Genomic DNA, 17,697 nt, shown 5'->3' on the forward strand with positions numbered 1-17,697 from the left:
ACAACACGTTTCTGTTGTAAAAATAATTTTAAAAAACATGTTAATCAGAAAGAAAACATGCAAAGAATCTCCATGGAGACCAATGGGCAGTTTAAGGCCAAGTACTCTCCTGTCCTGACAGATGTCTAAATGGTTTACATTCATTTGTATTTTATTTGTAGCTACAGGTCATATTTCCTGCTCTGTTGACCTGACTTTATGGCCCGGCCCTTCAGGTCCAGCCACCCTGTGATGCCTGATATATAGCTTGGAGACCATTTCGTTAGCAAGTCAGAATTATTCACTTTTATCAGCATTCTCCAGGATGTAGGGAGATATCAAATCAAATTAAATTTTATTTGTCACATACACATGGTTAGCAGATGTTAATGCGAGTGTAGCGAAATGCTTGTGCTTCTAGTTACGACAATGCAGTAATAACCAACAAGTAATCTAGCTAACCATTCCAAAACTACTACCTTATAGACACAAGTGTAAGGGGATAAAGAATATGTACATAAAGATATATGAATGAGTGATGGTACAGAGCGGCATAGGCAAGATACAGTAGATGGTATTGAGTACAGTATATACATATGAGATGAGTATGTAAACAAAGTGGCATAGTTAAAGTGGCTAGTGATACATGTATTACATAAAGATGCAGTAGATGATATAGAATACAGTATATACGTATACATATGAGATGAATAATGTAGGGTATGTAAACATTATATTAGGTAGCATTGTTTAAAGTGGCTCGTGATATATTTTACATCATTTCCCATCAATTCCCATTATTAAAGTGGCTGGAGTTGAGTCAGTGTGTTGGCAGCAGCCACTCAATGTTAGTGGTGGCTGTTTAACAGTCTGATGGCCTTGAGATAGAAGCTGTTTTTCAGTCTCTCGGTCCCTGCATTGATGCACCTGTACTGACCTCGCCTTCTGGATGATAGCGGGGTGAACAGGCAGTGGCTCGGGTGGTTGTTGTCCTTGATGATCTTTATGGCCTTCCTGTGACATCGGGTGGTGTAGGTGTCCTGGAGGGCAGGTAGTTTGCCCCCGGTGATGCGTTGTGCAGACCTCACTACCCTCTGGAGAGCCTTACGCTTGTGGGCGGAGCAGTTGCCGTACCAGGCGGTGATACAGCCCGACAGGATGCTCTCGATTGTGCATCTATAGAAGTTTGTGAGTGCTTTTGGTGACAAGCCGAATTTCTTCAGCCTGCTGAGGTTGACGAGGCGCTGCTGCGCCTTCTTCACGATGCTGTCTGTGTGGGTGGACCAATTCAGTTTGTCTGTGATGTGTACGCCGAGGAACTTAAAACTTATTACCCTCTCCACTACTGTTCCATCGATGTGGATAGGGGGGTGTTCCCTCTGCTGGTTCCTGAAGTCCAGATATACTGTATGACATGGGCGCCTGCTCAGAGGGAATGCAGCAGGGCAGGGATTATGGTTGAGGCAGGGCAATAAGTCATATTTTATTCACATTTTATACCATGCATGGGGAAGACATTAAAGAGGTTAGCCTGCCGATTAATCTATGCCTAACTTACTGCAGCTACAATGCACTGTGCACTGAACAAGGCTGTGGTTATTCCACAGTACTCAAACAATAAAACCCAGACACACTCTCACACTCCCAGATACACAAATGCACAAACAAATACTGTAGAGCCACAACAGATTTGACACTGTCAAATGACTAGGCCTAAGGTTTGGCTCACAGTGACTTGTACAGAAGCCAAGCTGAGGAGTAGGTCTTTGATAGTTGCAGTGGCTTCATCATCTCACCTGACATTCCCTCCATGTGTTCCTTTTCACATCACAACTCCCTGTCCTATCTCTCAAACAAACCCTGGATGCAAACCACACTTGAAAGTAAAACCACCAAAGTCGAATGACATTTAATCACGAAACACCTTACATTTTCACAGCGTTTCATCTACCTATCAACTTAGCAAAAGGTTTGTTGAATCCATAATATTTTCCTGCTCTGTAGGTCAGTCAGTACACTTTTCATCTTATTGTCAAGAAAAAAGACCTGTCAGACAGAAATGAGGTGGAAAAAAATATTCTACTTTCCCGAGCTACCTCACTGGAAGTCCAACGATTCTCCTTTGGGAGTTTGACAGGCCGCTGCTGTGAGCAATACAGCATCACTCAAGTACTGATCCAGTTGCAGCTCCTCAGCTCTCTCTCTCACTTTATCTATTTATTTTTTCCCTCTCTCATTCTCCCTCTCTCTCTTTTTATCTTTCTCCCTCTCTGCTTCTCTCTTTCTTCGTCTCTCCCTTTCTCTCTCTCTCTCTCTCTCTCTCTCTCTCTCGCTCTCTCTCCACTAACCCCACTCTCCTGTCTTTGTGAGACGTCCTGGATGCACAGCAGTGTGGACTCCTCACTTTCAACAACACAAAGCTGCCAGACTCTAGAGGTAGCTGGAAGGATTAACTTCAGTATTGCATTGCCAGGAGATATACAGACATTTGTTGTTGTTGTAAGGCCATGATTGTAAGGCCCTGAGGTTTATTGTTGTAAACCATGATTATAAGGCCCTGAGGTTTGTTGTTGTAAGGCCACAATTTTGAGGAGATTGAGCACCTGTGCGAGTGTCCTCGATCTTCAGGGTACAATGAACCAAATAAAAGAGGTACGAATGAAAAGCCAGGGGAAGAAGTGAATGAAAGTGTCCAAGTCTTGGCAAGACACTCAAAAAGAAACTGAAGTTGGTGTAAAGGGAGGTGGTCTCTTGACTTTTCCGTTCAACTCCAGTGTCATTTTACAAGAGGATGTTCAAAATCGTAATAACATTGAATAGTGATAGGGATTTCAGAGAGTTGAGAGGGATTTGTATACATTATCATACGTTTAAATACGATAGCAATTATTTTGCAATGTTATTGTTCTATCTGTAGGCCTTTTGCCCAGGCTCGCTGAGAGCCATCTCTTCAGTGTCAAAATTATAATTTATTGATCTAATGGTAATTACTCACCATCACACCTGGACCAGTTCTGCACATCAGGGGACCTCCCTCCACTCTGCTCATAATGAATGGCTTCTCCATCGAGGTGGAGAAACAACAATACATATATGTCACATGTAATATTAACCTGGTGTTCTCAGGGTTCCCTAGCTGTGCTGCACAGCTCTGTAACACAGCTACCATACTAAATATTCATTCTGTAATAGTATTTCAGTTTTTTACACTGCGATGATGGATCTCCCTGTCTAGGCCCACCTTGAGAACACTGTTTCATATATATTTAATGGGGTCTTCTAAACAGTTTTTTAATTTTGTCATCTTCAATGATGCATGCCATCAAATACATTGGAGAAGCATTTCGCCCCCAACTCAGCAAAGTGCAGAATATTCAGGCTCTGTGTTCACATCTTTTAACCCATTTTAATTTGGATGTTTGTAGTCCCATAGTGCCTAACTGTAATGGATTTGTAATAACATGTTCATATGAATTTTTTTAATTTTTTTAAATACATAGCAATTGCAATCCATCAAAAGGCATGTGTACGTGGATGTCACAACTGTGTGAGTAACATTAATTTATTTTATCCCCAAGGCTACATTTATGCATACTAAAGCAAAGTGTAGTAATCATTGCAAGCTTGATAAATAAAATACATTTGGATTCTAAGAACATTTATAATGTACATAAACACATCCGAGCCCACACACACTCAAAGTACAAAATAGTTCAGTTTGAAAAACACTACAATGACAGGCACTCAAGAAATTGAATGAGAGTGGCAGAAAGAGACAGACAGGTGGTGGAGGAGGAGGAGGAGGGTGGGGAGGAGACAAGAACTGAGGTACTGTAAGCTGCTGTTTATAGGGGCATCTCTACCATTGAGGGGTTGTGAAATTGTCCTGGCCCCCAAATTAACCTGGGCCATGTCTCTGCGAGGGACCTGTGACAGCTCCTCTCATTGCTGCTGACAGAGACACCACGGTGACCCTGCTGGGGGGAAACCATGTGGAAAAAATATGGAAATTGCCACTTAGGCCACACCGTCGGCCCATGTCAACATTCACACAGCATCACCTCACACAGCATCACCGCACCTTCGTCTCTCTCTCTCTCTCTCTCTCTCTCTCTCTCTCTCTCTCTGGCTGTCTGTCTCTCAATCTCTCTCTCTCTCTCAATCTCTCTCTCTCTCTGTCTCTCTCTGTGTGTCTCTCTCTCAGATTGGCTAAGTTTCTTTCTCTCTCTCTCTCTGTGTCTCTCTCAGATGGTCTAAGTTTGTTGTACATTTTAAAACACTCACTTCAGGGTAGAACACTGTACAGTTCTGTATCTAATTTAAGTTAAATTCTTCATAAATTTCTCCATATCTGTTGCTTTTTTTGTTTCATTCTGACCTGCTGAATTAAATGGATTTCTTATGCAACTATCAACCAATTAACTGTGTCTATATGCAGACAGGTGGTGATAACCTTTAAAAGAACAATTCAGGCTAGAATATGCATCGGAGATAAAACCCCACTGTTACTGTATCTCTAAGTTTCTCTCTTTCTCTGTCTCCGTCAGTTGTACTGTACAGCCACAGGCTTTCAAAGATTTAATGAAGACATAACTTAATTAATTACGATAAAGGGGATAACGCGTATTTAAAAAATTGTTACAGTATTTTATAAGAACTGTGCTATTAAAGTTTTGCATTTAATAAAAAGGAATAATGTCAAAAAGCAGCATTGGTGAGGCTGCAAACTAAGGGCATAATGTAGAAAAGGACCTGGATAATTTTAGGATTTGTCCCAGAAACTCCTTGTGGCAGTCAGATAGCAGTACAAAACCATATATTTTTTATTTTGGTCCAGGGTTTCCGTAATGAACATGATAAAACCAACGTTCCTCAGCAATGCCTCATTACATTGATATGAGGTTAAGTATAATTTAACTGTGTGTTTGATTAAAGAGACAAGTAGTTTTTTTTTTCACTGGGTTAAAAAACATGTTCAATTATGTTCTGTAGGAAAATATGGCTGCAGGATTCATCTGAAAATCATTTGGGGTTGTTTCGTCCACATAATAAAAAAGTGCATTTTGTAATTGAAAACCTTCTGCCAAAGAAAACAGCCATGTGTATATATCCATATGTGAAGACTGATGATGAAGACTGATGGTAAAAACCTATTTTCCTTTACAAAGATTATTCACAATAGACCAGGATCAATTCAATAGGATTCTGAAAACTGGCAGTTTATCAATGGCATTTGACAAATTCAAGATTCAAACAAACCACTGCTGTACAGACTCCGTAGATTCACTTTCGTAATGTGTTTTCCCAAAGATATTATAGGCATGTTTTTTTTATTAAACTAAAGTGTGACAGTTTTAGTACACAAAAAATGAACAATTACCAAAATTAGATGCCGCTGCTGGTAATATTGATGGAAGACTCTGTTACGGTAAATGCTTTTATTTAGGCTGAATCATGTTGTTGTATTGTTTCGTTGTATGTTTTAATTCTGTAATGTATTGACTGTTGCTGCCTTCTTGGCCAGGTATTTTCTTTCAATCAGACTCTCTCTACATCAAACCATATGAAATTATTAAACCTCTCAATTTTAGCCACTTTCCCATTATCTGCTCTCCATTCATTCTAAAAATATGAATAAGGGTTTGTTGACTTCAAGAATGTTGAAGTACTGCCATACCTGTGTGTGTGTGTGTGTGTGTGTGTGTGTGTGTGTGTGTGTGTGTGTGTGTGTGGGTGTGTGTGTGTGTGTGTGTGTGTGTGTGTGTGTGTGTGTGTGTGTGTGTGTGTGTGTGTGTGTGTGTGTGTGCGTGTGTGTGTGTGCGTGTGTGCGTGCGAGCGAGCGTGCGTGCGTGCGTTACCCTATAATTAAGCTCAAATTCCATTAACAGGGCCCTATCTTCAGCAAAAATGTCTACATCATTAAAAGGGCTAGAGACCCCTCCGCTTTCCAACATCCGTCCCTCTACCACCTAATTCACGCTCCCATCTAATTCATTTACCCCTGCTTTCTATATACCCCAACAGTATAATTGCAGTGGTAATGAATGTGTAAAAGCAGCAAATTGGGATGGGAATAACATTAGCAACCAAGCAACGAACAAACACACACACACACACAAACTTGCACACACACATCAATGTAAAAAAACACTACCACGTCAACAATATGCCCTGTCAGCACAGCTCTCGTCCCTTCAACAGAGGCATGGCATGGAATAGCCCTGGGACTGGGTTTTTGTTGGCACTAGGGAGGACAGCAAGGGGTCCACAGGGATCTCCGTGCCATTAGTGCCCTGGTCATTTGCACAGCCGCAGCTGAAGGTCGCACAGCTCACATCATGCGGAAGAAATAAGCACATTACATGTTTATCAAAAACTGAATAAAAAAGGAGGGGCTTTAAAAAGCAATTACCTATGATATCTTGAAGTTGTATAACAAGATGATGCTTTTCGTCGCAGGATAGGTTGGAGGTTGATATTAGTGCCAAATAGTGTCAGCAGTTTTGATCAGAAGGAATAGAGTCTCAGTTGAATAAATAGGAAAGAGTATAAGGGAATGAATAAACAGTTCTTAGACTTGAAGTAAATACATTTCAAAGAGAAGGGCTGAATCACAGCATGCATGGAAATAAGAGCCACGTCGAAAGCATCACCACTTAGTATGCTATCAGTGTTAGTTTAAAGTTGGGGGATATTTAAAAACCAAAGAGTTTAGAAAGAGATGTCAATGGGTGAGCTCGCCTTCAGTTAACCTTTAAAGGCATCCATCCTCATCTGCAATGGTTAACAGTGTGTTTAGCTGATGAAAACCCCAGCCTATTGCTCACCATCAGATATGTTGGATTCCACTCAAGTTCAAGTGCTCCTCAAACAGACTCATCGGATATTCCAGCAGCATAGCCTGCTAGGCTGGGGGTGCTGCCTGCCCACTGCTAACGGCTAGACGTACAATAGATGTGGACATAGCATACTAACTCTCTCATCGTCTGTACTTTACTAGGTACTCCTTTGTACACGTACACCAATTAATGGTAGGCATTTTGCATGTAACGAAGCAATGACTTCAACTTCATTTAAGCTCGCAGGACCTCTGCGGTTTTCTCAGAAATGGATACGGGGGAGGGAGGGATTAGATTGCATTAGTCGCGTAATTCTTTCCTGTGCAAAAGATCATGATATGAAATGACTGTCTTTGTTTGTGCAGTAATAGACTAGCATTAGACCCTGCTACATCCAGCATTCCTGTGCAATAGATACGACCACAAACACACACACACACACACACACAGATAAATAATCAGCTAAAATACAGTCTAATTCTGGCACAAGGATTTAGATCCATTTCATGCTTGCATGCATTCACAAGCAGGGATGTAGGGATGCGGTGAGCGCAGTGAGACACTGAGAAAGTAAGATTAATGGTTAATTTGGTTCTTGTGGTGGTAAGTTGTAATTGGGAGCTGTATTTCTTACAGACCACAGTGATAAGTCACCATTTCATCAAGTGTCTTAGCAGCGCAGATGAGATTTTGTCTTCAGTAGCTGGTGAAATTAACTTTGAATTCTCTAATCCAGAGAGAAATTCTGTACTGCAGCACACTCCTGTCTCACACATTCTCAAACAATCAAGTAAATATGCAGATGACACATCACACACGTTGCCTAGGGGAAGAAATGCTTTTGCTTTGCACTCTCGCTTCTCATAGAAAGCTAAACAAAATGATGTCACTTTTCTTTGAATTATTCATTTTGTCATGGTATTGGTAAGCACGGTAATATGTCTTGCAGTGGGATAGGAAGAGAAGATCTTGAAGACAGGATCCTGAGCGTCAGCCAGCCATCACTCAAGTGGCAAACCCAATCAGAATCACACAAAGATAACCAGTTTAGTCTTGCAATTACAAATGCTCAAAAGGCATAATTGCTAAGGTTTGTTATTTTGTTTTTTGACCGATCACCCTGAGAGACGTCCTAACATAATTCTCAGAGTAACACTGTAATAGCAGCAACAGTGTGACACAGAGCCGGGCTACTGTTCTCCACTACCCATAATGCACCTGGAAGAAGACGCAGAGCAGAGGCAAGGAGCACCACCAATGTCTTATGTAATTATCCATGACAATGCAAACACAATCCTATCCTGCCCACGTATGCCACATTCAAATAAACCACAAGTAACTTCAGCTGAGTATTTCAGAGTGGATTGATCACGCAGATTTTGTGATCTCCTCAATTTTAGAGATATAGAGTGGGGCTCATGAATACTTAACGTACATGCATACAGTACATATGAAGAACACATACTACACAGACAACACACACACACACACTTCCTCAACTGGTTGGAATCAATAAGCCCACAATGTGTGTAACTCGGGGTACCCTACAGATCAACCAAGTAAATATGCCAGTAAAAGGTGTTGATTACCATGCAGATTAGATTGGATTACTTTAGCAGTACCTTTAAACACTAGACACAGTAGACGCTATAGTAGATTGGTTAGGTGGAAGAAGTTCAACCGAAGATAATTTAGTGGGTTTTTTTGGAAACAGCGGGAGACCATTCGATCTAAGAGGACCATTAAAACAAATGGCTCCTCTTAGCTGTTTAGCTCCAGCCTGGCAGCAAACGGTGTCTGATTTAACATTTTCCCCTGGACAGTAAACGCTCTGTAGGCCAGTGCTGTCCATTCCACTCCTCTGACCTGAGAGGAAAGGAAACCCTTCGCTACCCTAATTTATTCTGTCTGCTTAATTCAATGTGTTTATTGACTAAACCCTCTAAATAAAAGTCCAGTATGTCCTCTTGCTAGCAGTTAGCAACCCTGGAGTGACCATTGGGTGTTATTGAACATTCCAACAGAGATAGTATTCTAGAATAATTTGATCATGTTTATCACAGAGGGAGTGTGCTACACTGCTAAAAGGCTCATCTTACTGTATCTATGCATCACATCTAATTACACTAGACCCTATGGCTCCATGTGGACACATAATGCATACACATCCATAACTTGTCATTCCCTTGTGTTTAGAAACAGATTCTCTTCAGATGTGTAGCTGGCTGGTGCTATTGAAAACATTACCTAACCACAGAATTAATTAACAGCATTTATATTTTCTTTGGCTAGCATGGAGTGCCAGTATTCCAATGTGGTCTCAGGGCAATTCGTATTATTCTGTATGTAAATCTGTGACACCCATTTAGTATATGATATATTACTTTACATTAGGATACATTATGAATGGAATAGAGGTCGTATAATATCATACAAATTATGAGATGTATAGTATCATACGTCTTACCCCATCGTAAGACAGCAAGCGAATTGGGTGACATAATTTATCATACGTCTTGGAGGACGTGGGCCCTTATCCACAAAGCACCTCAGAGTAGGACTGCTGATCTAGGATCAGTTTAGCCTTTTAGATCATATGGACAGTTCTTAGATCAGCCATCCTACTCTGATATGCTTTGTGGATACAAGCCCAGGTTGCTTGTTGCGCCGTAACAACAAAGGAGAATTACGGGGAGAATTTACGTTAGTGGTTAGGGGAACTAACGACAGAGTTTAGGATAATTTACGTCAAAGGTTAGGAGGACTAAAACGACAAAGGTAAGGTGAAATTACCTACAGTAGCAGGGTTAAATTTAGAATAAGGATTAGGGGAAGGGTTAGCTGAAATGCTAGTTGTCCCCAATCCGACTCGAACACACAACCTTTGGATTGCTTGATGTTGCGGATTACGCATACCCATCCTCCCCGACCAACCTCCCTACTTTAATTTCTATCTAAAGTAATTAGACGATTAGTAGGTATCATATGTATTTGAAGTGCTCAGAAATACGGAAAGTATTTTTCATATTGTTCTGAGGCCAGGCTGAATATTCAGCCAGAGGTATTGGACTGGTTGAGGACATTTTTGTGACTAAGGAGGTTTGGGTTCTAAATACATTCAAGTACAAAATGGTTATTGTTTGTGTGGTGCATTGTAAAATAAGTCGGTACTTTTCAGTACATGTATATTATGTGAAAGCGTTGGTGTAGGTAGACAACATGATTATAGTGATGATGGTAATGGTAGGTCCACAGCATATCGCTGAAAGACACATATTTAGACAGTCAGACATACACTGAGTATACAAAACATTAAGAACGAAAGAAATTCCACAAATTAACTTTTAAGAAGGCACACCTGTTAACTGAAATGCATTCCAGGTGACTTCCTCATGAAGCTGGTTGGGAGAATGCCAAGAGTGTGCAAAGCTGTCATCAAGACAACGGGTGGATACTTTGAAAAATCTCAAATATAAAACATATTTTGATTTGAATAACACTTTTTTGGTTACTACATGATTCCATATGTGTTGTTTTCATAGTAGAAATAAAGAAAAACCGTTGAATGAGTAGGTGTTCAAAAACGTTTTACTGGTAGTGTAGGTCAAATTAAAAATCAACATCTGGATAAGTGGACATACTGCACTTACACACAATGACATGTATATAGTATGTGCAGAAGAGAGCACAGCTTTTAGCACAGCCATATTCTGAAAAGATCCAGGGGGGAAAAGGACATGGGAGCAAGGAAAAAATATCTCCTTTAATCCAATCAGGGGAGCCTTCTTCATGCTGTCCTTATTAATATGTAATGTAGCTAGATTACTGGATCTGTGGGCAGCTTAGTTTGTTTGCCCAGAATAGTGTGATCATTTCTGATGTGTGTCTTACAGTCTCCAGTTTACTGAGGCATTTACCCAGATCCTTACCTGGAAGCTAAACACAGAACAGCTTCTGTGTTGTGAGCTGTCCAGAGGAGCAGATACACATCCAACCACTGTCTGTTTGGACATATGGTAGCCTAGTGGTTAGAGCGTTGGGCCAGCTGACAAGGTAAACATCTGTCATTCTGCCCCTGAACGAGGCAGTTAACCCACTGTTCCTAGGCCGTCATTGTAAATAAGAATTTGTTCTTTACTGTCTTACCTAGTTAAATAAAGGTTCAATTAAAAAAAACTATGAACAAAGATGCTGCTGTAACATTTTTGTGCAAACAGGCTTTACAAGGCCGCTTCATCAGTTTACAAAGGCCAATGTGCATAAAGGGCATTGGTTAACTTGAAAACGACATGCTGATTACAGCAAGGCATAGTTAATGGTTGAGAAGCGAGGAGCTCGCCGTGTTTGTTTTCAGGTGAGTGTTCACGGAAGATCAATCAGGGTTGTGTGAGGAGAGGAGAGGATCCCTGAATGGCCCATCTGGTCACAGTCATACACAGGGAAACATACAGCACACAGGCTGTGGCTGGCAGCTGCAGAGAGAAGCAAAGAGAGGCAGAGAGAGAGAGCGAGTGAGAGCAGAATCGTTGCCTCTAGAGAACAAAGGTACCGACAGACAGATGTGCCTGAGTCACAGTGCAACGCCTCAAGAGGCCAGAGGGGAGGAACAGCACAATGCACAACTATAAAGTTGGGAATATTTTGCCTGGGTTTTCACTAACTTTAGAATCTCACATGGCCGAGATACTATACATTCATTATGCACTAATTACATGTCCATAATAAACTCTTCAAATCAGCTCAACAGACTCAACAACAGCTCTGAATACACCCAGTACTAAAACCAACGCCTAGCCCCTACTCCTAGACACCTCTCGGAAATGTAAAATGTTTAGATGAGCGTGAGTGTTTCAGACTGGGCATAACGCAACATAGAAGTCCAGTTCCTGGCTCAGAAGACGAGAACCCTGAGACCTGCCTGTCAGAACTCAAGCGGAGAGGATGAGGCGCAGGAGGACCCTCAGGGGAGGAGGGAGTAATTAATCTCCTCTGTCAATAACTGGCAGCTCTAACTGGCACTATTACCGTGTGAAAATTCCAGATTGTCTCCATAATCAAATAACATTCAGCTCAGACACCCATACATAACCCACAAGACATGCCACCAGGGGTCTCTTCACAGTCCCTAAGTCCAAAACGAATTCAAGGCAACTCACAGTATTATACAAAGCCATGAGTATTATACAAAGCCATCCCTACCATCTCCAATTACTTGAGCAAAGAGCAAAAATACTTTTAAAAAATATATTAAACAACAACTCATGGAACGACGGGGACTGTGAGGGGACACACACACAAACACATGCACACACACTCTAGCACACACATATTTTTGTATTGTATTGTTTGTATATCATTGTATTTTAAATCTGTGTGACTGTCCTTATCTATCAGTGTTTTGTTACTTGCCATATTTTGTGTTTTTTTTTATGGACCCCAGGAAGAGCAGCTGCTGATTCTGCCAAAAATGAATGGGGATACAAATAAACCAATAAATTAATGAATTGATTATCAGCTGAGAGGGGAGGCAGGCAGACACACCAGCCAGGCCTTTTGTTCCCAGTTCTGTAGGGGGATTGACAGAGAGAGCTCTCGCCACAATGAAAGTCTCAATACTTTAAGGTCAAGGCTTATGGTCAAGCTTGGCCATTATCTCTCTACTCCAATGGAGTAGAGTGGCAGAACGGCTCCAAATGTATGGGGATCAGTACGGTGCCAGCTATGATTAACCGCTTGCTCTCTTCAGTTTACTCTCCCACTCTTATGTTTGTGGGGTTTATCTCTCTCTCTTTATTCAGAAGAGAACGCCTATTCCTATCCCTGCCTCTCGGCCTGAAGAGGAATGTATAGGATTCATTCTGATAACATATATAATATTTCAATCAACTAGATCTAATGCAATATAGGTAGAGAGCAAACTGATCGCTCCCGGCCGAGGAACAGGATCTACAGAATGTAAATCAAGGCTGCATTGTTCCTGCCTGTCTGCAGTCCTGGTGTAGGAGAATAGAGCATGCGCTGCATGTGGGCCGTAGCCTGCACTGAGAGAGGAGAGGGTCAGTATTGGATCGATGTTGTGGGTAATTCATGCAGAGTATGGAAACTAATGAATGCAGAGAAAAGTGTTTTTTTCTTTCCCCCAAGCTTGGCAGCCAAAAACTCACGGACAGTGCTATGCTACCCTCTAGCAAGTCTGTGCGATACTGCTGCCGGAGCTTTGGTGTTAACAGACCACACTGCATTTGATGATATCCACTGTTATGTGCATAGAAAATCCTCAATAAAAATAAGCAATTCATACATGTAGAATTCATGGCTTACGTCTTACAGTAGGTGTGTAATGGTTCCCCAGAGGCATTTACATGTTACTACAGCCTCCATTTACTTTATCCTTCCCAGAAGGAATGAGTGGCTCTGATAAATCTTTTTAAATCCTTTGTGCAGAGGCCACATGTGAGATTGTAGAGTAGGCAGTAGTATTTGTCATACTGCTACAATGTAGATATAACTGTAGATATAAAGTGCCTTCAGAAAGTATTCACACCCCTCGACTTTCTCCTCATTTTGTTGTGTTACTGCCTGAATTAAACATTTATTAAATTGAGAATTTGTGTCACTGGCCTACACACAATACCGCTCATGTCAAAGTGGAGTTTTAGAAATGTTTACAAATTAATTTTAAAAAATGAAATACTGACTCAATAAGTATTCAACCCCTTTGTTGTGGCAAGCCTAAATAAGTTCAGAAATGTGCTTAACAAGTCACATAATAAGTTGCATGGACTCACTCTGTGTGCAATAATAGCGTTTAACTTTTTAATGACTATCTCGTCTCTGTACTCAGTACAGACAATTATCTGTAAGGTCCCTCAGTCGAGCAGTGAATTTTAAACACAGATTCAACCACAATACTAATCTAAATGATGGAGTAAAAAGAAGGATGCCTGTATAGATTAACTTTTTCAAAAACATACATCCTGTTTGCATTGAGGCACTAAAGTAAAACTGCTAAAAATGTAGCAAAGAAATAAATAAAATAAAATAAACTTTATATCCTTAATACAAAACGTTAAGTTTGGGGCAAATCCAACACAACACATCAATGAGTACCACTCCTCATATTTCCAAGTATGGTGGTGGCTGCATCATGTTATGGGTATGCTTGTCATCGGCAAGGATGAGGGAGTTTTTAAAGCTAAAAATAAATGGAATAGAACTAAGCACGGGCAAATTACTAGAGGAAAATCTGATTCAGTCTGATTTCCAACAGACACTGGGAGACAAACTCACCTAAGCAGGACAATAACCTAAAACACACAGGCCAAACATACACTGGAGTCGCTTGCTAAGTTGAAAATGAATGTTCCTGAGTGGCCTAGTTACAGTTTGACTTTAATTGGCTTCACAATATATGGCAAGACTTCAAAATGTCTATCTAGCAATGATCAACAACCAACTTGACAGAGCTTGAAGAATTTAAAAAAGAATAATGTGCAAATATTGTACAATCCAGGTGTGTAAAGCTGTAATCGCTGCCAAAGGTGATTCTACATGTATTGACTCAGGGGTGTGAGTATTTCTTTATTTAATATTCAACACATTTGCACGTATTTCTGAAAACATGTTACATGTTACAGATAATTGTATGTACATGACATTATTCAAAGAAATGTACTTGAGATGTGCTTGTCTTTGCAGATGATCTAGGAAGGACAGCTTTGTTTATCCTTGAGATATGTAGCTGTATTGTACTGTACATAGAAAACATACACAGAATGACTCAGATATACAAAGAAATGGTTACATTGCTTCTTAGAAATACTTTTAGAGATGTTTCTATCAGTACATATCCACAGGTCTGAGCAGAAAAATTCACAGTGACTGCTTTTCCTTGTACCAAATCCCCTTGGCTGTCTAACAGCTAGATGTTTAATGCACCATTCTTCTCTCCGGTTCCCCCTGACAACGGACTGGTGAGAAGAGAGACTGAGAGAGCCATAGCAGATGGCAACAACCGCAGTCTCTCCCACTGAGGATCGCAAGATTGAGGCTCTACGCCTTCCTCATCTCTCAGGCCATCTCTCTCTGCAGCATAAACAACCTGTGGATCTCCCCTGCCTGTTGCTATTGCATGGGCTAATGCAGAGTAAACACAAGCACACAATGGCTCAATAGTCTCAATCTCAGGCTGAACAGTGCGTGTGCGTGTGTGTCAGAGAAGCAGAAAGAACAATGTCTCATCTGATTTACAGCAGTCTTATGGCTTGGGGGTAGAAGCTGTTCAGGAGTCTTTTGGTCCCAGACTTGGTGCTCCAGTACCACTTGTCGTGCGGTAGCAGAGAGAACAATCTATGACTTGGGTGGCTAGAGTCTTTAACAAGGTGGTTCCTCTGACACCGCCTTGTATAGAGGTCCTGGACGGCAGAGAGCTCGGCTACAATGATGTACCGGGCCGTATGCATTACCTTCTGTTGTGCCTTGTATTCGGATGCCAAGCAGTTACCATACCAAGCGGTGATGATGCTAGTCAAATGCCCTCAGTGGTGCAGCTGTATAACTTTTTGAGGATCAGAGTGCCCTTGCCAAATCTTTTCAGCCTCCTACAGATCAGCAGATCAGCCACAGGGTATTCCAAGGGATGGGGGGACCACCAGGCTTTACTGCAGACATCTCTGATGTTTATCCCTGCACACCTCCACCCTAATGTATTTAAGAATGTAATCACATAGAAATAAATCTCAGAGGCGGGATGGATGCAGCCACCTTAAAGAGAGACTGGTTTATCTCTTATCAAATTCCCCATATTTTAATGGGAGGCCTGATCAGTGTCTAAACTCTAAAGCATGCAGGCTCTATTGATTTTTCAATTCCAACAGGGCAAATGCAACCGAAGGGCATCCTCATTCGTATGTCAGGTATCACATAAACAGAGTGGATTCTTTCACACTGTTTGTCTCTCCTTTTCTTGGTGAAATGTCATTGGTAAGTAAGGATCCTTTAGAGTTGATCAATTCTTCCACCCAACGGTGACACACATCAAGAGGACAATTAACTGTGATTACAGCTCTGAGGGGACATGAGTAAACACTGGGCTAAAAGGCTAGCCTTTGTTTTGGTATGCGTGCCATCATACCCATTCAGTCAATTCTCATGTCAAATCCTTAATTTAACACTGGGAATTGTACCTTACTGCTGTCCTCGGTGAGCACTTTTCTCTCCTGCACGTTCCAATTATCTCTGCCTGCTATGAGTTCTCACTGAGTGTGTAGTGTTCATAAAGATATGAGAGACAACAGAGATGGAGAGAGAATGAGAAAGAGAGAGGAGCGAGCAGCGAGGGAGGGAGAGGGAGAGTGGAAGGATAGACTAACTACCTCATTCTGCCCATCTGTGCCAAGACAAAACAAACCCAGAGGAAAAGGAAAATCATCTTATCAAGGTGATAGCAGACAAACAGAGAGACACTGTCAAGAAATGTTTGTTAGTATTCAAGCCACGACTTGCTTTTCCTTGTCACACTATAACAGTGGGAAGGCAAGTCGAGAGGCAGAGGGAGTATAACGTAGAAAGAGCAGAGAGAGTTATACTGTGAAAGAGAGAGCGATAGAGGAAGAGAGAGAGAGAAAAAAAGGGAGACAGACAGACAGACAGAGAGAGAGAGAGAGCGAGAGAGAGAGAGTTGGACACTATAGCTCCACTCGCTTCACAAGCTGCTCTCGTGCACCTCATCTGAAACGTCTGTGTTTGAAATCATCTTTATAGACTGGGAGGTAGGGGGAGGCAGTGCGGAGCTGTGTGCCCAGGCATGCCTGTCAGGCCCAGGGAAGAACAGTCTGCATGGATGAGCAGTGATTACTTACACACACCGCTAACATTAATCACACAAACACAGGTCTCTCCTAAAAAAGAGGGAGGGACACTGAGGGCAGTTTCAACAACATTTAATTTTGCTACACAGAGCTAGAGGTAGAGCGAGAGGGGGGGGTGAAAAGAAATAGCAATGTTAAGTGATTTTCGACAGCACATTATTTTGCCACGTAGAAAGAGAGCGAGAGCACGAGAGAGAGAAAGAGAAAGAGCACAAGAGAGAGAAAGAGAGAGAGCATGAGAGAGACAGAGACAGACAGTGACAGAGAGATTGCAGGTGGTGGAGGAGTGTGCTGCTTTCCATGCTAATACAGAGACCACCAGAACACTGCAACCTGTCTGGAGCACCAGGCAGAGGAGAGAGACTGGAGAGCATAGACAGAAACCGTCTGTGAACTCGTCTGCTTGCGGCTCATCTCCTCGTAAACACTCCACCTGTTCAGGACACGACCCGACCGTATCACAGCACCCCACACAGTTCAACCACACATTAACATACGCTTGAACTCATGCTGAATTTATGGACCATAATTTATCATAGGCCCCAGGTTATTGACATACTCAGTGATAAGACAGTGGAACATGAGTATTGAATATAGATAAAACATGCATCTACGTTCATTTTAGTGATGAGCCAACTGACAAATAATCACAAGGGAGCGCATTTGATTAATCAATATGTGTAAGAGTGATAAATACACTGGATGGGATGGGGAAGAAGTTATGGGAAGTGACAGGCATGACTTAGATGTGAAATGTGCACAGCTTATCGCTTTGCTTTGTTTGAGGTGAACTTTCCCTCGCTCTCTCGTCTAATTGACTTGGCAGAAGTGATTTGTAAATATAGGTGGTTTTGTTACTCATTTATATACTTGAACCCTGACGAGGAGTGTTCGAATTCTGTGCCTGTGGCCCTTACTGTTTGGCACACACACACACACACACACACACTAGTCCCCCCACTACAGCACTCACTCAAGGGAGAGCTTTTTGCATACAACAAGCCTCAAAC

Source organism: Oncorhynchus tshawytscha, linkage group LG19 (assembly GCF_018296145.1).
Source record: "Oncorhynchus tshawytscha isolate Ot180627B linkage group LG19, Otsh_v2.0, whole genome shotgun sequence".
Lineage (NCBI taxonomy): Eukaryota > Metazoa > Chordata > Actinopteri > Salmoniformes > Salmonidae > Oncorhynchus > Oncorhynchus tshawytscha.